This window comes from Cervus elaphus, chromosome 33 (assembly GCF_910594005.1).
Source record: "Cervus elaphus chromosome 33, mCerEla1.1, whole genome shotgun sequence".
Lineage (NCBI taxonomy): Eukaryota > Metazoa > Chordata > Mammalia > Artiodactyla > Cervidae > Cervus > Cervus elaphus.
Window position 1 is genome coordinate 31,930,117 of NC_057847.1, and position 21,102 is coordinate 31,951,218.

General features: G+C 38.8%; 1 protein-coding gene across 4 annotated transcripts in view; it reads right to left on the reverse strand.

Annotated features, from left to right (window-relative positions):
• Nucleotides 1-21,102, reverse strand: part of B3GALT1 (beta-1,3-galactosyltransferase 1) — a 599,692-nt gene that overhangs the window by 488,500 nt on the left and 90,090 nt on the right. The window lies entirely within an intron of this gene.

Here is a 21,102-nt window from a genome sequence, read left to right on the forward strand (position 1 = left end):
GTTCAACCAACTGAATAAGAAGTGCAATCTCAGAGTCTTTTGCCTTCTTTCTTAGACTGTAACAGAACGAGAACTACCCTCCCTTGAGAACAGGGCAGAGCATATTTTGCTCACTGATACGCCTTCTTTAACTGATGAAGATGTTCTCGGATGGAATAAAGGGAAATTTCATTCACCCACGGAACAGCAAAATCCAGAAACTGAGAACACAAACTGAAGAACATAAAGGCATGCAGGGGAGAATAAATTTTCATTTTTTAGGTGACAAGTCTATAATATCAAGAAAAGACAAGACACCATTTCTGAATTATTCACTAGTTACATGTGCAATATGGAACATTTGAGTAGAAAATGATCACTCCCCCTTCATTCTCTTCCATTCCCTTTCTTAACTGTCCATGAATCTGTATGCATGGAGGGATGGTTGGTACAATGAGGGAGCCAGTGAGAATAGGATGTTCTAAGATATTTTCAAAGTATATAAATGACATTTCAATACACTGCCTTCTGAGTTGAGTAAAATGTTTTTCCCTCACTTCTTCAATAACTTGAGAGGTATTTTAAAAGTTTGCTCCGTATTTGTCCATAAAATAGGGTCAGCATTTTAGATTCAACTTTGACCAGTTAGGTACAGTAAAAGAAAGGAGGGATGGAAGAAAGGAAAAAGGGGATGAAGCGAGGGAAGGAGAGAAGGGAAGAATGAAATAGAAAGACAAAGGGAAGATGGAAAGGAGGGAAGATTTTAAAAAAGGGAAAAAAGAAGAGAGAGAAGGAAAAGAGATGAGATAAGGAATGAAAAACCTTCAATCTAAATAAAAGGTGATTAATAAACCCAAAATCAGATTTTACCTAGCAAAGAAACAAATTCAAATCTTATTCTAAACATTATATTGCCTTTAAAGAGATCCAATTCCTCTTAGGAAGACTTGAATTTGAAGACCTGGTATATTCTCATTAAGAATACAGACTATTTTATTCAAACTTTACTCTGACTTTCTGCCATTAACCAATATAGCCAATATGAAGGCTCTTTGTTTGAACAAACCTTAGAAAATCATTGGAGTAATAATCCTAAGGATGCTGTTGAGGCCTTTGTAGACTGCATTAAAACATGACATTTTAATGAAAATCTTCTGAGGGAATTTAGGATAAGTCATATTTTTTTCTTCATACACACTCAATCATTTAATGATAGCACCTTTGTTTCCACTACTTTTTAGAAAGATCACACTCATACCTGTAACCATACGTGGGCATATTCTGGACCTCATGTACACTCATGTTTTGCACATCTCAACAAGCTTATTCTTGTGTTCTAGAGTTTTGGTCCAGAAAAATAGTGTTTCACTGCTAATACAGTATCACTAAGGAAAAGTTCATTTATATTTCATGTTATCTAAAAATCACAAATATACATACATGATTTTATATATTGTAAGAGTTTCCTTATAAATTGCTAAAGTCAAAAAACAAGCATATATATATATCATTAAGTACACACAAACATATATGACTTTTCGCTTAAAAGGAAAAATTATATCCAAAAAATGTTTCAGTATGAAACAACTTATTTGCCTGAGAGTTCCAGGTAGTAAAAGCTTTCCAAAGGCTCACTCTACTTAGTAAGCATTCCAAAACAGTACATCAAAACAGGAAATGTTCTGCAGAATAAAATTAATAAGTGATATATTGGCTCTTAGCATGATTAATCTTCAGATGAAGAAACTTTTGGATTCATAATAATCAACTCTGTTACCATTCAATTGTTTTCCATGAGAAATTCAAATCAAATTATGCTAAATAGCAATTAGTTATAAAGTCTTCAGAGGAATTATTTGGTTTTATTTCCAGTAAAAGTCAAGTCTTCATAAAAGCCATTAATTAGTGTATCTTTTGTCTCAGCAGGGAAACTAAGAATGGAAGCCCTTGAACTCCATTTAACCTTCAAAAGGGTCTCTGCAGGTCCAACTTGAAATACTCTGGAGGAGTGGGGGCGGGTGACATAGGAGAGAAAACATCCAGGAAAACCAAGACGAAACGGGGTTTTGATGCAGTTTTTTTGGATACTAGAAAAAATAGTCCTGTCAACCTGTAAAACTCCTCTTCTAATTGTTACCCAGTAAGACAAACAGTGAATATTCATGACCTTTACTTCACCAATGACCTTTATCTCTCCAACTCCCACCCCCTTTACACAGTGTTATTTTCTGTATTCCTTTTTTTAAAGACTATAAAATTAATTCTTTGGCCCATTTTTTGATTGGGTCATTTATTTTTCTGGAATTGAGCTGCAGGAGTTGCTTGTATATTTTTGAGATTAATCCTTTGTCTGTTGCTTCGTTTGCTATTATTTTCTCCCATTCTGAAGGCTGTCTTTTCATCTTGCTTATTGTTTCTTTTGTTGTGCAAAAGCTTTTAAGTTTAACTAGGTCCCATTTGTTTATTTTTGCTTTTATTTCCATTACTCTGGGAGGTGGGTCATAGAGGATCCTGGGCCAAAGAACTAAACAGACATTTCTCCAAAGAAGACATACAGATGGCTAACAAACACATGAAAAGATGCTCAACATCGCTCGTTATCAGAGAAATGCAAATCAAAACCACAATGAGGTACCGTCTCACACCGGTCAGAATGGCTACTATCATAAAGTCTACAAACAATAAATGCTACAGAGGGTGAGGAGAAAAGGGAACCCTCTTACACTGTTGGTGGGAATGCAAACTAGTACAGCTGCTATGGAGAACAGTGTGGAGATTCCTTAAAAAGCTGGAAATAAAACCGCCATATGACCCAGCAATCTCACTGCTGGGCATACACACTGAGGAAGCCAGAACTGAAAGAGACACGTGCACCCCAATGTTCATCACAGCACTGTTTATAATAGCCAGGACATGGAAGCAACCTAGATGTCCATCGGCAGATGAATGGATAAGGAAGCTGTGGTACATATACACCATGGAATATTACTCAGCTATTAAAAAGAATGGATTTGAATCAGTTCTAATGAGGTGGATGAAACTGGAGCCCATTATACAGAGCAAAGTAAGTCAGAAAGAAAAACACCAATACAGTAATATTAACGTATATATAGGGAATTCAGAAAGACGGTAACGATGACCCTGTATGCAAGACAGCAAAAGAGACACAGACGTAAAAAACAGACTTTTGGACTCTGGGAGAAGGTGAGGGTGGGGTGATTTGAGAGAATAGCATTGAAATATGTATATTATCATATGTGCAACAGATCGCCAGTCCAGGATCGATGCATAAAACAAGGTGCTCAGGTCTGATGCACTGAGATGACCCTGAAGGATGGGATGGGGAGGGAGGTAGGAGGGAGGGTCAGGATGGGAAATACATGTACACCCATGGCTGATTTATGTGAACGTATGGCAAAAACCACCACAATACTGTAAAATAATTAGCCTTCAATTAAAATTTAAAACACACACACACACACAAAGAAAAAAGAAAAATAGTGATATCTAAAAAAATAAACAAATAAAATTAATATCCAAGGAATCATCAGTTCTCTGCCAGAATCCATTATAAAGTAGTTTCATATGGACCCTGTGTCTTAGTTTCCTATTGCTGTTGTACCAAATCATTAAAAACTGAGAGGTGTAAACAACATGAATTTATTATGTTTGAATTCTGGAAGTCAGAAGAAGTCTGAAATCAGTTTCACTGAGCTGAAGTTAAACTGTCAGCAGGGCTGCATTCTTTCTGGAAGTTCTAGGGGGTAACTGTTTCCTTGCTTTTTCCAGCTTCTTGTTGCCACTTGTATCCCTTGGTTTGTAGTCTCTTCTTCCATCTCCAAAACATATTATTCATATTTCTGCCACAATCATCACATCACTTTTCCCTCTAACTCTGACTCAGCTTCTGACCCTTTTATATGAACCCTTGTGATTATACCAGACCTATCTAGATAATCTAGGATGATCTCCCACTCTCTAAATCCTTAATTTGATTGCTTCCCAAAGTTCTGTTTGCCTTATAAACTAGCCTTCATAAGTTTTAGGGACTAGCACATGGAATATCTGTCAGTATACAGCCTACTATGGTCCCCTTCTGGCCCCCACAGATTCAGATCCATCCCACATATAAGGTACTTTCATCCCATCCTAATATTCCCCAAAGTCTCAACTCATTACAGCATCAGCTCAAAATGAAAGCTCATCTAAATATCATCAGCTCAGAAATCCCAAACCTCATCATCTAAATCAGGTGTGGCTGAGACTCTGGGGATGAGCTATTCTGGGGCAAAATTCTGCTTTATCTGAAGACTTGTGAAATGAGAGGATAAATGATCTGTTCCCAAATACAACAGTGGAACAACATAGGATAACAGCTATAGACAAGACCATTCCAACGAGAAGAAAATACAAAGAAGAAAGGATTTCTGGTCCTCAACAATGTGCCAGGCTTCCCTGGTGGCTTAGTCAATAAAGACTCTGTCTGCAGTGCGGGAGACACAGGTCAATCCCTGGGTCGGGAAGATTCCCTGGGGAAGGAAATGGCAACCTACTCCAGTACGCTTGCCTGGAAAATCCCAAGGACAGAGAAGCCTTGCGGGCCACAGTCCATGGGGTCACAAGAGTCAGACATGATTGAGCAACTAAACCACCACCACCAAACAATGTTCCATCCAACTAGATAAATTCCACTAGGTTTCCATTCCTGGGAATAATCCTCTATGGTTCTGTCCTGTGGGACCTTTCTGTATCCCTAAACTACATTATTTGCAATTTCCATGGTTGGGGATTAGGACGTATTTAGTAAAGTGTATATCAGATGAAGGGAAAATATACTGCATTCTGTAATGAAATGCTGAAAATAATGTACATGTTTATATACATATAATGTATATGTGTATACATACATATGCTGAAAATATGTATATATTAAATGTATAACATATAAAAAAATGTCCTCATACCAAACTGCTTCTAGCAAAAAGACCACTTCAAAGTATACCCCCCATTTAAAAAAAAACAAAATGTTCTTCCCTCAACAGGACTGCATCAAAGCTGCAGTATCAAAATATCATACACACATCTGGAGTAATATATTTTTAAAAACCTCCTTTGCTAAAATTGTCTGTTCAGTTCAGTTCAGTTGCTAAGTCATGTCAAACTCTTTGCGACCCCATGAACCACAGCATGCCAGGCCTCCCTGTCTATCACCAACTCCCGGAGTTTACTCAAACTCATATCCATTGAGTCGGCGATGCCATCCAACATCTCACCCTCTGTTGTCCCCTTCTCCTCCTGCCCTCAATCTTTCCCGGCATCAGGATCTTTTCAAATGAGTCAGCTCTTCACATCAGGTGGCCAAAGTATTGGAGTTTCAGCTTCAGCATCAGTCCTTCCAATGAACACCCAGGACTGAGCTCCTTTAGGATGGACTGGTTGGATCTTGCAGTCCAAGGGACTCTCAAGAGTCTTCTCCAACACCACAGTTCAAAAGCATCAATTCTTTGGTGCTCAGCTTTCTTTATAGTCCAACTCTCATATCCATACATGACCACTGGAAAAATCATAGCCTTGACTAGATGGACCTTTGATGACAAAGTAATGTCTCTGCTTTTTAATATGCTGTCTAGGTTGGTCATAACGTTCCTTCCAAGGAGTAAGCGTCTTTTAATTTCATGGCTGCAGTCACCATCTGCAGTGATTGTGGAGCCCCAAAAAATAAAGTCAGCCACTGCTTCCCCATCTATTTCCCATGAAGTGATGGGACCGGATGCCATGATCTTAGTTTTCTGAATGTTGAGAGCTTTAATTGCACCAACTTTTTCACTCTCCTCCTTCATCAAGAGGCTCCTTAGTTCTTTTTCACTTTCTGCCATAAGAGTGGTGTCATCTGCATATCTGAGGTTATTGATATTTCTCCCGGCAATCTTGATTCCAGCCTGTGCTTCCTCCAGCCCAGGGTTTCTCATGATGTACTCTGCATATAAGATAAATAAGCAGGGTGACAATATACAGCCTTGACTCCTTTTCCTATTTGGAACCAATCTGTTGTTTCATGTCCAGTTCTAACTGTTGCTTCCTGACCTGCACAGGTTTATCAAGAGGCAATTCAGGTGGTCTAGTGTTCCCATCTCTTTCATGATTTTCCGTAGTTTACTGTGATCCACACATCTGGTATAATGAAAAATCTGGCTATGGCAGTTTTGTATCGAAACTAAATGTGATGATTACTTTTGGATAATCTGGCTTTCGTAATGACAAACGAAATTTAGAAGAACTGCCAGATCTCTTCTGCATAGGTAGAGAAAACAATGCATGTCTGACCTGAAACAATATGTGTTTAAATCAGTAGAAGGAATGGTTAAAACTTTTTTCCTGACCCCAAACTTTTGTTGGATACAACTGCATCAGAAATCTTTATAATTCAGAGCATTTATTGTTAACAGGTACACACTAAGGTTATTTAGGCAATTTATTTTGATATCTGTGCTTAGTCGCTCAGTCATATCCGACACTTTACAACCACAGGGACTGTAGCCCGCCAGGCTCCTCTGTCTGCGGGGATTCTCCAGGCAAGAATACTGGAGTCGGTTGCCATGCCCTACTCTAGGGGATCTTCCCAATCCAGGGATCCAACCCAGGTCAATTTTGATGTTTACTTTGGATTAATGTCACAACTAAATTAAATATTAAGAATGGCATGTTTACTTTAGATAAGAATTCTAAGCAAAAAAACGTTTTGATGTCTCTGTAATGTTAGCCATTTCGGCCTCTAATTTAACAAACTAACTCCAATAAAGGAAGGGGAAATTCGGCAGTCTGATAGATGCAGAATAATAAGCTATGAAAAGTTCATATATTTAAGTATAATGATAAAGGACAACATTGTTCACTCCATGTCCAATTTAGAATAATTTGGAGCAAAGTCAGACAAGTAGATAGTCTCTAAAACATGAGGCATGTCTGTTCCATTTATGGCCTTAAATTCCTGCCCTATGTAATGAGAATTAAGAGTGACATATGGAGGCCTGCCACTGAAAAGAAATACCACATTACATTGAAAGATTTTTTGAGATGATCTCCAAAACATTACACAACAGATTTGGGTCTCATTCAAAGCAGGGCATCTTTACTGACAGAGATGGAATAATTCCTAATTTCAAAAAGAGAAATGTATGAAGTTAAATTGTTTTCAAAATTGCTTACTTTTAAAAAATACTGTCCAATTGCATTTATTTTTAAGAAAAGAAGGTAATGGCTATGTAGACTGATGTTTGGTTGGTTTGTTTCCTACCATGTAGTTAGTTGTTTCAGACAGGGCTTCTGTTAGGAGAGAAACACAATGTGAAACAGATCCATGTCGCCTCCAACTACTCTGAGCATGAAACTCTCCCTCCCCTTGAAGAACTTGATTTTACCCAAATCTGTTTAAATGAATCTCAGTTCTTCCATCAGATCACAGATTATAAAACAAACAAAATTAAAAAAAAAAAACACAGAAATATTTATTAATGGCTCATTTTCAGCCCAGAAAATGTATGGATTTTTTAGAAGTGTTTATTCTAAAGGAGAGCATGTTATGGTCTATCCATCAATATAATATGTATTATAAATTGCTTTTGGCGAGGCTGATGAAATAAAATTTTAAAAATATACTGAGTCAAATGTATTAAAATAGTGTCTCTGTTACTATCTTAACTTTTAACACTCTTTTATGCTATTTCACGCCATCGTTCAAAAAACTAAAGTTGTCTAAGACAGAGTAGCTACTTTAAAAGATTTACTGACCAAGTAATTTTAATCTCTTATTGTTGTTGTTTAGTCACTAAGTCAGTTCAGTTCAGTCACTCAGTCATGTCTGACTCTTTGAGACCCCTTGAACCACAGCACGCCAGGACTCCCTGTCCATCACCAGCTCCCGGAGTTCACCCAAACCTATGTCCATTGAGTCGATGATGTCATCCAACCATCTCATCCTCTGTTGTCCCCTTCTCCTCCTACCCTCAATCTTTCCCAGCATCAGGGTCTTTTCCAATGAGTCAGCTCTTCGCATGAGGTGGCCAAAGGACTGGAGTTTCAGCTTCAGCATCAGTCCTTCCAATGAACACCCAGGACTGATCTCCTTTAGGATGGACTGGTTGGATCTCCTTGCAGCCCAAGGGACTCTCAAGAGTCTTCTCCAACACCACAGTTCAAAAGCATCAATTTTTCGGTGCTCAACTTTCTTCACAGTCCAACTCTCACATCCATACATGACCACTGGAAAAACCATAGCCTTGACTAGACCAGACCTTTGTTGACAAAGTAATGTCTCTGCTTTTTAATATGCTGTCTAGGTTGGTCATAACTTTCCTTCCAAGGAGTAAGCATCTTTTAATTTCATGGCTGCAATCACCATCTGCAGTGATTGTGGAGCCCCAAAAAATAAAGTCAGCCACTGTTTCCCCATCTATTTGCCGTGAAGCAATGGGACAAGATGCCATGATCTTAGTTTTCTGAATGTTGAGCTTTAAGCCAACTTTTTCACCCTCCTCTTTCACTTTCATCAAGAGGCTCTTTAATTCTTCCTCACTTTCTGCCATAAGGGTGGTGTCATCTGCGTATCAGAGGTTATTGATATTTCTCCCGGCAATCTTGATTCCAGCTTGTGCTTCCCCAGCATTTCTCACTAAGTCATATGCGACTCTTTTGCGAACCCATGGATTGCAGCTCGCCAGGCTCCTCTGTCCATGGGATTTCCCAGGTAAGAATATTGGAGTGGCCTGACATTTCCTTCTTCAGGGAATTTTCCCAACCCAAGCAGATTCTTTACCACAGAGCCATCAGAGAAGCCAAATTATATCTTATTTGATTTTTAAAATAATTCAAGTTTAAAACAGTGACGATACATCTCAAGAGAGAACTGATGAAGACTCTGGAGCTCCAGAAACTAAAAGTCAAGTCTGAAAACGCTGCAGGGGAGGGTCAACATTTAGTCACTTTAAAAATGTGTGCACTTTCTAATCAGATTCACCCTCACTTTATTCAAAGTGGGACGGCAGTTAAAGTTACATCATTCAATGGTATTTAATTCAACAGGTGTTTATTGCATGCTTTCCTTGTCTTAGGCTCTGCTTTAGGTACCAGAGGTCAAAAGTTGAGACACAGTAGACATTCTGCTTTCCTTATAGAAGTTATAGCCCACTTACAGTGTGATGGAAAATAAAGCACAAAAACTGGACTTAAAGGCAGAAATGAAAATTAAGTTTTCATTGACAAAGAACCAAAAAATGTAATGGTAGTTGGGAAGACAATGCTCATACATTATTGATTATCTAAAAACAAGAAACATGGAAAACTCATGTTTGCCATAAAAATCTATTCACTCAGGTTAATCTAGATTGAGCTTTCGCAAAATTACACCTACCTAATGAAAGTTACCATTAAAGAAACCAGCAGTGGGTGTAAGAGCATTCATTATTCTTTCATCAGTCATTCCCATGATTCATGAAAGTGTTCTTCATCAACCAATTTATTAGGCTTAACATCCAACATTATAAGGTAATTCTAAGTCTTATCAAAGCACAAAGCGGTTACATAAGAGTTTCTGAATAATAAGTGAGCTATAATAAAGGAATGGAAAACAAGTTCCAGGGAGCTCACAGAATCAAAATACAATCATGATATAGTAACCATGGAACTAGAATTAAAATTGCCACATAAATGTACTGTTATCCAGTGCATCCATTCATCTGTATAGTAGTGCTGTGTTTTGAGGAAACAGAATTTCTCTCATACAATAAAACTAGATAATAGTGGATCATAGAAACAAAGGAATCACCTCCATCTTTGGGAAACCAACCAAATGGATTCTTTTCCCATAGCATTCATGTTCCTCTCCCTTGAAGAACTCGAGGTGACAGAGCTGAGAAATTTTGTCTCACAACAAGTTTCATACTTTATTTCAGAATGAATATAGACCTGTCCCAACCTTCTATATCATCATCTCATCTAAAATAAGAAAGGTGGTTAAGAGGGAATATAACTTAAAAAAAGAGAAAAAAACCAAAAATGTTCTCTATGTTGTGGTTCTTTAGCAGGAAGGACGATCAAAATGTTGAATTAAAACAGGTAAGTAAGTGGATTCACTCACACCTCCAACTTGGATATTGACCAAATGCTTTCTCTACTTCAGACAGGGATTCTTCCTCTCATAGAAATCAGCAGCATGGCTCACATCCTCACAGAAAATATGATAAATATCAATACATAATCTCAAATATCATGAATGACATGGAAAAGGACCATAAATAAGGAAGACTTCTGCCTTCTATACAGAATCTGGAGGTGGCGGAGCAGAGGGATGGAGAGAGAGGATATTAACAGAATTTCCAGCAAAATATGGAAATAAAGAACAGGTTTAGTTTGGAAAAGATCCAGAGATAAGGCTATTATGTGTACTCCAAGTGACAACCTCTGCATGGAGCCTAGGTCAAAGTCTAAGAGCTTTAAAGTGAATTTTCTCCCAATATACCCAGTGTTCCATCTTCACTGGCAGTGAGGAGAATAGGAGAGGAAAGAAGTTAGTTATTAATATTAAGCATGAGTTCATTTTCTTTAAAGAAATGTGGTGACCACTGTAGGCAATTTCTGGAAATGGCATGATCAGGATCCTGTACACTGGGAATAACTCCATCAGCTACCTAATTTTTTCTACAGCTCTGTAGTCCTTCTACCTCAAACTTGAATCAACTATCTTGCCCCACCAGCACACCAGTCTAGCTCCAGTTCCCAGGATCAATTCTGGCTGGAACAGCAAATATTGAAACAACCTTAGTCCTCCCTTCTATTGAGGTTGGAGGCCAGCAATGGAGTGTAGTAATGATTTGGTCCAGGGCCCTACATAGCTGTTACTTGACCCTTTCTCCTCCACAATGGCCTGGTTTATAGGTCTGAGCTTCTGCCTTGATCCCTCCTCAATATGGCTGAGGTCTCTCACAGATTGGGGTCATCACCAGGATCTCTTCTCATGGTGCTGTTCTCTTGATAACTCATCTGGCCATTGCCTTTCTCTGTAGGTGGCTAGACTTGGCTTCTCATACCACTGGTTTCTGACTGGGGTCCTTTGGTAACTAAGCAAATTTCCTACAAACCCCATGCAGCTCTAGTTCACTGTCAACCACCCAGACGTTCCCATTTCAGGGCTCTGTTCACGTACAACACATTCATGCTGCACTCTGTCAGGCCTTAAAGTATTTCGTTGTCCTCACTCAAGACAGCCTCAGCAAGCTGATTTAATTCACACAATCTAGAGCAAATGCTCTTGGTGGTGGCTGCTCCTCTTCTTTTTTTCTTAATATTTCTGTGTTTTTGGCTGCTCTGGGTCTTCACTGCTGTGTGTGGGCTTTTTCTAGTAGTGGTGCATAGGCTTCTCATTGTGGTGGCTTCTCTTGTTGTGGAGCATGGCTCTAGGTTTTGCTGGCTTTAGTAGCTGCAGCACATGGGCTTCGCTGCCCCAGGGCATGTGGAATCTTCCCGAACAGGGGTTGAACCCATGTCCCTGCATTGGCAGGCAGATTCCTAACCACTGGACCACCAGAAAAATCTCCTCTTATTCATAACATAATTGTTTCCCACAGACATGTCAGTTACTCAAACTGACACTGAAATAATAAAATGGCACCAAGTCACTGAAAATCATCTCGATCCCATGACTGGTTGGTTGGTTCATTGGAATTTTATTTTTCTCTGCTTTCATCTGAATGAAACTACTAAGGTCTATACATCTGAATTTTCTGACTTGCAAACAAAAGAACCAGAATGCTTAACATAGACAAAACCTCAAATTCCCCGTTTCCCATGCTTATATGCTGAGAACAAACAAGACTTGTCTTCCCCATCAAAAATATTCACAGGCACACCAGAATCACAGAAGCAAGTCTATGACAAGATGTTCTTCTTATATAATATACTGGCTCTCTCTGTAACCAGATTGTGACTTCTTGCCAGCCAAAAGCTGATATATTCTTGGAAATGTCTCTGCCAGAATTTTTTTAAAAAGATAATTTACACTCTAGGAAATTATTTTGTCCACAAAAGAAACAGATGCATTCGCCCTTAAGGGACAAGACCTCCCTGTCCTGCTGTATTTACAAAAGTCAAATTTGCCAAATATCAGCATATGGTTTTATCAGGGAGATGACTCCTGGTTTCTATTGCTATTGTCTTCTTACTACACAGAAAGGAAGTTCTCAAGGCTGTCTGCATGTTAAATCACCTCTCCAGTTTTTAACAAATCCTTCTAATGTGCATGTTTCATCCCCCAGGGGCCTTGATTTAACTGACCCAAGGTACGGCCCAGGCATTGAGATTTCTTTCTAAACTCTGCAGGCAATTTTGCTGTGCAGCCAGGGTGGAAAACCATAGCTGCAAGGTCAATGTATGCATTTTTCCTTGTTACTGTGCACCAAAATCCTAGATATCTGGGTAGAATATTAATCTCAGATGGTTTCACTTTTTAATTCCCAGGTAGCATCTCCTAGTCTGGTGAGGTTGGGGTCAATAATGAACTTGAGTGAGGCTCAGAGGAGTATAAACTCTGTGTGACTATTCTACTCCTAAATCCACGAGCCTTCTGCAGATTTCCCCAGCCTCTCTCTTTCTGCTGCTCTGGAACAGATGGTTTGTCTTAACAAAACATTTTGCTATTTTTAATTTGTTTGATGATTTAAGGCCAGATTCCTCCCTCAGACAGCACAGAAGCCTTCAGTGGTTGCAAGGCAATCTTAAATCCTACCCGGTAAAGGTTATTCTATCCTCCAGTGTGAGTTGCAAGGAAGCAAGTCCATTCTCCCTTGATTTTGTGATATCTATTTATTTCATCATCTTGCATCTCCCAATAAACACAGGATTTAGTATTCTAATGCCTCAGTCTCCTCCATCTAGAATGCTCCCTTACAAAATTATATTTAATGCTGCTGAAAGGAAAGCTATCTTTCAGCCCAATGTCACCTGCTATTCAAAAATATTCAATATTTGTTTTCCATTTTTATTCAAGTTTTGCTCTTTAGGAAATGCCACTAGTGATGTAATGGGTGGCATTAAGTTACATATGTTTCTTTCAAACATGCTTCAATGCTACCATGAAATAAAGAAAATTGAATTCTGAAATGCAATATTCTGTATTCTGCCAGTACCAAAAAAATAAGGCATTATTAGCTCTTGGGGAGACGTTAGGCAGTAGAGGTTTATGTTATCTTTTTTCCTTTTCCAAATAAAATATCTACAGAGTTATATAGAGTTATTCAACCTAAAGTAAATGCATGTTTATCAACACATTCTATGTTTTAACTAGTAAACAGGAGTACTGAAAAGTGAAATGTGCAAGTTTAGTAACAAACTGAAGCAGCCTCTCTTTGGGAGCTTTCAAGGTAAGCCTGCTGCTGCTAAGTCACTTCAGTCGTGTCCGACTCTTTGTGACCCATGGACTGTAGCCTGTCAGGCTCTTCAGTCCAAGGGATTCTCCAGAAAAGAATACTGGAGTGGGCTGCCATGCCCTCCCCTCCAAGGGCTCTTTCTGACCCAGGGATTGAAGCCACATCTCTTACATCTCCTGCATCACCAGGCACCAAGGTCAGCCTAGTAGCTGCTAAAGTAAGGAGTTAACATTGAGTTAAATGATTTGCTTTTCTTTACCTTCATAATTTCCTTTGGCAATGCCTATTAGTCTTTTTTTGACTGGAGTCAAAGGGATTCAATTAATTCCTACATTTTTCAGTTGAATGTATGCAAGAGAACCGCCCCCCCAAGACTTCGTATAATGAGATAACATACCACCTCCACTATAGGGCCCTATCAGGATCCAATTTTACAATTTGAAGCTTCATTATATTACTCTACTTAATTAATATCACATTTGATTTTACAGTATTTTTCCCAACTGACAAAATCAAGTGATTCCTTTAATGGGATAGTAAATCTAATTTAACTTTTAATATATTTTTCCATTTATTTTAGCAATCATAAATTTGAGTTTAGGAATGGCATTTTGTCAGTAAAAATGTTAGTGATGCTAGTAAGGACAATGGCAGCCTACTACATCTTTTAATGCCCTCTCTTGACCGGAGAGAAGAAAAAGAATAATGTAGTGTGTTAGACTGATAGTGCGGACGCCCACGTTCTAATGCTGGTTTTCGCAGCAAGTTGCTTCCACTACGCCTCAGTCTCCTTACCTGTGAAATGGGACAGGGAGACTACCAGTGGTTAAAATTGTGGATCCTCAAAGGAATCAAGAAGGTCACACCAGTTCTAAAGGAAAGAGGAGGATGTTATGCAGCCCCCACTTCATTCAACTGGCCTTCTCATACATCTATTATATAGTTAGGGCTGCTTTTGTTAGGGGGAAAAAAGGTTTCATTTTCTAAAACTAGTTTGAAACACTATTAAAATAAACAATGGCCAAGGTCTTGTCCAATTTAACAAGTGGAAGAACATTTTGGGAAGGATTTAAGCTCCTTGGTCATGTGCCCTAAGCCTCTCACTAGAAATTTGAATTTGCATCTCAGTCATACTATACTGCTGCTGCTAAGTCACTTCAGTCGTGTCCGGCTCTGTGTGACCCCATGGACTGCAGCCTACCAGGCTCCTCCATCCATGGGATTTTCCAGGCAAGAGTACTGGAGTGGGGTGCCATTGCCTTCCCTGCATACTATACTAGACTTTGATATTAGAAGATGAAACCCAATTGCTATGTAAGGCTATAACATGGTTTGAGACTAGCACTCCTGTTTATAGTTCAGTATATTACATCAAAATGATTCAAAAAGCTTTTGGGAAAAAATTCAACATGTGGCAGTATCCCATGTTTACTGAGTCAAAATCTGGAGAAAAGGGGAGATGGCTGTGTTGGTATGCATTTTGAAAACACGTTCCCAAGTTCTTATGCTGCTCACCTCATATTAAAAACCATTATTTATACTATTGTTTTGTGTTTTTATTCCTTAGTTTTCTCTTTGGCTCCCTATCATAAAATTAATACCACCATGTGTACCAATTTAATCAACTAGGTTTGGGAAGCAGAATTTTCATCTTACACAAAAGGACTTTCTTAAGAGGGAGCAATGCCATCTTCAAATGGCCTACCAGGGCACCCAGAGAGCTCTCAAAACCAAGCTGAACTTTATTAGCATCTTCTAAGAAACAACAGTGGTAGGGCTCTGCTCAAGAAGAGATAACGGGATGAAGATATAACAGGATTTCCCACTGTGCATCTATTTCAATTCTAGGCTATGTCAATTAGCAAAAGTCTCTGAAGGCTTAGAGTCTCATAGTAGGGAACCAATCTGCTTTGGCTTAACAGCTGTAGCCTGCAAGACAAATAAGAAAGGGAAGAAGAGACCCAAGAAACTGCAGATTATTTCCTCTACCTGGAATATGGTTCCCAAAAACATAAGCAAAGGTTTATAAACAGTCTTCCTTTCAAACATTACCGTGTTTGCAAGATGGAAAATCTGGGAAATGGTTTGACAGAACTCTTAATGCTCATTCTCCAAGGAGTGTGAGATTAGGCTACCGAGTGAAATACTAGGGTAGTCAACAAGTTGTCTTGAGTAGATTTTCAAACCTGGGCTAGCGGTGTCCATCAAAGTAACTATTTTGGTGAAAGGAAAGCTATAATCATGTTGTCTCATAATCTCAGTTATGTTATTTCCTCTCAGTGTGGCCCCTGGAATCTTCCATGACCCCTCTGCCAAGAGGAAGGTAGAATTTGGGCAGCATCCCCCAGGACGAGTTCAAGGTTGACAGGTTAAGGAGAGGAAAGAACATTTGTGGCAGAAGGGACAACATGGATGGACAGCATTGGGGGAGAGTGCTTGCTCCTGGGAGGCAAGGAAGTAGAGGTTTCAAAGCTCTGGCTTCACACTGCTGATTTGCTGAAAAGTGTAAAAATGACCAATCACCTCTTTGGGGGAAACTTCTGGTCTGGATAGAGAAGAATGGGCTTTTAGCCCATGGAAACTAGTAAGATGGAGCTTTATATCTGGAGGAGGGGTAAAGCACAGTTAATGGTTTAGATAAGAGAAAGGAAAAGCCAGATGCTTTGAGAAATACTGAGCTGGGACTATGGCAATAATGCAGGAAAGAGATGCAGGGGGCTGGCCAGAGAGCAGAGGTGATGAACATGACAAGGGTGGGAGAGTATGACAGACATTCTGGAGAAACCAGGGCACTGGCAGTCTGTGGGGAGGGAGGAGATACAAGTCAGAGGTGTCTAGATAGGGCAGCTCACTGGACAACGATTTTGGCCAAGTCAATCAGGGAATATAGGAGTGTGTATGAGGAGATGAGTAGGTGGGGGCCTAGAGAGGGCTTTAAAATAAGAGTCTAGACTTTAAAGTGCCCAAGCCTGCCATAGGACCTCCAAAGCATCTCCTGGAGAATACACATGTTCACAACATATGCTAGTTTCTTGGAGGAAAACTGCAGTGTCTCAGTCAACAAGCTCATCGAGCATGTATATGCACCATCCAAGGAGGGAGATGCTTTCTAGTTCTGTTCCAAATCTCTGAGAATCCAAAAGAGATAATCAGCTCCATTTTACCAAGTGGTGTAACCTTCATGGTTTTCAAATTCTTCCAGATTCATTTCTCATTCAAGCTGCACCATCTCCCATCATTAAAGGGATGAGATTTTGTTGCTACTATTTAAAACTGAAATGGAAAGATTTGCTAGAGTCCCAATAGCTGATTAACTGAGGAGCTGGTCCTCTTTACACTAACCCCTACTAACCATAGCTTTATATTTAACATATAGGCAAGGATGCATATATAAACATTGCACATTTTGAAAGTAAAATACCTATATTAAAAAGGGTTATAATGTTATACTATATTTCAAACACAATAAAAGCTCTAGCCATAAAAGGCAAAACTTTAATCATTACACTTGAAGCCTGAGAGAAGTCTGTATTAGAAAAATGTTAAGAAAAACTGCCATTGTCAGTAACTGAAGGATTATACTGGAAAGGTCTATGAAGTGCTTGGTTCACTGTAATGACGTGGCCACCAGCAGAAGGGAACTGTGGACAGTTCTACCACCAGATAGAACATCTGCATACTCAGGCATTTGCTTTAAAAAATTTATTTTACATTTACAGTATGTATCATACCATACTGTATTCTGGTGTTTCAGCACTGAAATATATGATCCCCGATCCCATTCCAGTGGAGCAGTCAGAAAAGCACAGAGAAATTATTACTGTAATACCATGTGTTACAGAGAAGCAGTTCCTAACCTAGGCTCTTCAGCTAAGGCAGGCACTGAATCAAAGGATGTGTAAGAGTTACTGTTGGTGGGAGTATAAACTGATGCAGCCACTATGGAGAACAGTATGGCAGTTCACTAAAAAACTAAAAATAAAGCTATCATATGACCCTGAAATCCCACTCCTGAGCATATATGCAGAGATAAACAAGGTCCAAAAGGATACATGCACCCCAATGTTCATTGCAGAACTGTTTACAATAGCCAAGACATGGAACCCACCTAAGTGTCCATCAACAGAGCAGTGGATAAAGAAGATGTGGTATATATCTACAATGGACTATTACCCAGCTGTTATAAAGAATGAAGTCATGCCATTTGCAGCAACATGGATGGGCCTAGAGATTGTCAAACTGAGTGAAGTAAGTCAGAAAGAAGAAGAAATATTTTATAACATCCCTTACATGTGGAATCTAAAAAGTAACGATACAAATCAACTTCTCTACAAAACAGAAACAGACTCCCAGACTTAGAACTAACTTGTGGTTGCCAGCAGGAAGGATGGGGTGAAGGGCATAGTTAGGGAGTCTGGGGTTGACGTGTACACTGCTATGTTTAAAATGGATAACCAACAAGCACAGGGGACCCTGATCAATATCATGGGACAGCCTGGATGGGAGGGGAGTTGGAGAAGAATGGATACATGTGTATGCATTCCTGAGTCCCTTTGCTGTTCATCTGAAACTATCACAACACTGTCAATCGGCTGTACGCCAATATAAAATAATTTTCTTTAAAAAAAAGATACATAAGAGTGACCCAGGATAAAAGCTGGGCAAGTGTATTGTTCTGGGAACAGTCTGGCCTCCTTCCCATTCTTCGGAAACTTCCTGATTCCCAGAAAGATCTCTGATTTAGACCCTGCATATTGAATGACTTTGGAGCTTCTTTTTTGAACAGTTGTTTCTCCTAGGACTAGAAATTACTCAGAGTTGAATCCTAGTTGCCCCTGGCCTTTGTAGTAAATATGCATTGAGTCAAAATAAGGCACTGCATGCTATAATATTACAAAATGCTAGAGCTGGGAGGGAACTGACTCCAACTCCTTCAGTGTATATTTAAGGAACCAAGGAATGTAAGGGTGTTTATAAACAAGGTGCAGAATATAGCATCTAACTTAAGGTAGATGCAATCCTCCCTGGTGGTTTTTTAAGCAACATTTGGAACTTAGGCAAATTCAGGTATGATTTGCTCCCCTACCTCCACCTGCCACCCCCATTCTTCCTTCATTTCCCGTGCAAAGGTTGGTTAGGCTTCCATACACCCTATTCACCAAGTTTAACTTCTCGATATGCAGTTTACTGCAGTGTCTTCTGCCTATTGTATTTCTAACAGTGATTGTTTTTAGAACTACTGGTTTCAATTTTAAGGTAACACCCTTACCACTCCTTGAATAATTCTCATAGAGGACTTCTTAATAAATACACACAGGGATGGAGAAAAGGAGGGAGGAAGGGAGATGCAGGAACTCAGCTCAAGGGCAATTTTTAGCCATAAGTGGCATCCTTAACCAAAGAAAAAAGTAATGCAAAGGTAGTGAAGAGGATGAAAGAGGGTTAGTCAAAAATTTTTATGGAAATAAAACTCAGAAGAGAGAAAGAAACTCATGCAGAAGGGCAGAATGAAAATATGAAAAAGCTTTCATTCCAAAATTACGTTTGGATCACCAAACCTAAATAACACCAATGAAGTGTTACAAGTGAGCCAAAATTATTAAATGGTGGAATCACTGATGCTATATAACTGGGACTTAAAGGTAACTTGATAGTGGAGATGTGGAAAAATGACATCCTGCAACTGTAAAATGAATAGCCTCAACGACTAGCCACCTTTGGCTCACACCATCAACCTCCAATAAAACACATTTGGCAACACTGGTTACTGAGGTAATAGGCTATGCCCAACATATCTGATACACGTTTAAAAGGATCCCACTGTCTACATCATCAGAGTAAAATCAAAACTGTAGGTAAATAAACTATTACATAGGATGCTGGCTGCCAATTTTACAGCCTCAATACCACAAAGGCTTTTATATGATCCTTAAAACAACAGTCCCTCTCTGGTTAACAGTTGGTATTACTTGCTCCCCATTGGTTCTGTTGTGTAACGCTCAATATACCTTCAAAATGTTGGCAATGGTAAATCAGGTTTTCATGACACAAGTGCAACACAGTCTCTGTAAACTTCTCCCAATCCTTCAGTCAGCTGCATACAAATATATGTGTGTGTACATATGTGTGTGTGTGTATTAGTTATAGAGAACTGGTTCTTTAGTCTGACTACATATTACAATCACCAAAAGCTTCCAAATCATAACCAATATTCCCAGCAACTTCACTCCAATGATTCTGGTCTGGGATGGAGCCTCAGCACTGGTGTTTTCAAAGGCTCCCAAGTGATTCTAACATACAGTCAGCATTGAAAATCACTGGCTTAGACATTTCTAATATCATTACAATTAGGGGGAAAAATTACATTAAAACAAAAGCATTTACAAGTCAGCACTTGAATACTAATTTTATTATCACTTTTCTTTCTCAAATCATGATATTAAGTTCCTTTTACAATGTATCTTTCAAGTCCTTTACTCTTCTTTTTTGGCCTGTTGGTTTTTCCCAGTGATTTTATAGGAATTATTTGTTAATTATGGAAACTGGTCTCCTCTTTGTCGTGTATATTGAGTTCTCTCTCTCAGAATATTTTTCTGCCAGCCTGTGACTTTTTTTTCTTTCATTTTTTTCTTAATGGTAGCTTTCAAAACACAGACATTTTAAGTTTACATGAAGTTCATTTATAAATTATGTTCTTGTATGGCTTGGGCTTTGTGTCCTATCTATCCCAAAGGTTTTAAATATATTCTATATTTTCTAGTAGAAGCTTCAAATTATCTTTTAAATTTAGGTTTATCATCTATCTTAAATTAGTTTTTGCATATGATGTGTAGTAGAGCTGAAGCCCAATATTTTTCCCCCATAAACTTACTGGATTGTTTCAAAACTGTTTTTTGAAAAGATATTCTTTCAAAATGGAATTATCTTGGACTCTTATTAACTGGTCATGTACGAGTAGGTAGGTATTTCTAGATTCTATATTATACTCAGTTGATGTACTTTCCTATTGTTAATGCTAACGCCACTCTGACTTTATTACTGTACCTTTAAATAAATCTTGAAATCAGGTACTATGAGTCCTATAACTTCTTTTGCAAAATTGTTTTGGCTATTTTAGATCATATCATTTATATTTCATTTGCAGTTGTATAAATTTTACACATCTTATACATTTTTACAAACAAACCTGCTGGGATTATGGTTGGGATTGTGTTGAATCTACAAATCATTTTGGAGAGAATTGACATCTTAACAATATCGAGTGTTCTTGCTGTGTCAGTCACTAAGTCGTGCCGACTCTTTGCGGCGCCATAGACTGCAGCCCACCAGGCTCCTCTGTCCATGATTCTCCAGGTGAGAACTCTGGAGTGGGTTGCCATTTCCCTTTCCAGGGGATCTTCCCGACCCAGGGATCAAACATGGGGTCTCCTATATTGCAAGCAGATTCTTAACTGTCTGAGCCACCAAGGCAGCCCTAATCCCAATATGATACAGCTCTCCCTTTACTTAGGTTTTCCATAATTTCTTTCAGCAGTGTATTCTAGTTTTTAGTTTATGGGCCTATGTTTTTTGTTAAATGTTTACTAGGTGTGTTTTTGCTTTGGTATTACTGTAAAGGACTTCTAAATTTTTCATTCTCCTTTATTTGATTCTGATGTATAAAAATATAACTGATATTCATATATTTACTTGTTAAACTGTAAACTCA